Here is a 277-nt window from a genome sequence, read left to right as displayed (position 1 = left end):
TATGGAAATGTTAATGAAATGACCCTAACTTGGGTAATGCCGCACTCGTCTTATTGGCCTTAAGGGTATCTTAGTTTTCAACTAACCAACATAAGAAATGGAATAATTTTCTTTTGTTGGGCCTAAAGAGATTATCAAAGCCGATAAATTAAAAAGGGTGATATAGCCATATAGGCATATATGATATAGCAAGGTGGAAAAATTATGGACTAAAAAAACGCAAGGTGGAAAAATTCAACATCATCCGTTTTTGGTGACTTATCCAGTTATCCAGAGC

Source organism: Arachis ipaensis, chromosome B01 (assembly GCF_000816755.2).
Source record: "Arachis ipaensis cultivar K30076 chromosome B01, Araip1.1, whole genome shotgun sequence".
Classification (NCBI taxonomy): domain Eukaryota; kingdom Viridiplantae; phylum Streptophyta; class Magnoliopsida; order Fabales; family Fabaceae; genus Arachis; species Arachis ipaensis.
The sequence above is the reverse complement of the archived record's forward strand: the minus strand, read 5'-3'. Positions refer to the sequence as shown.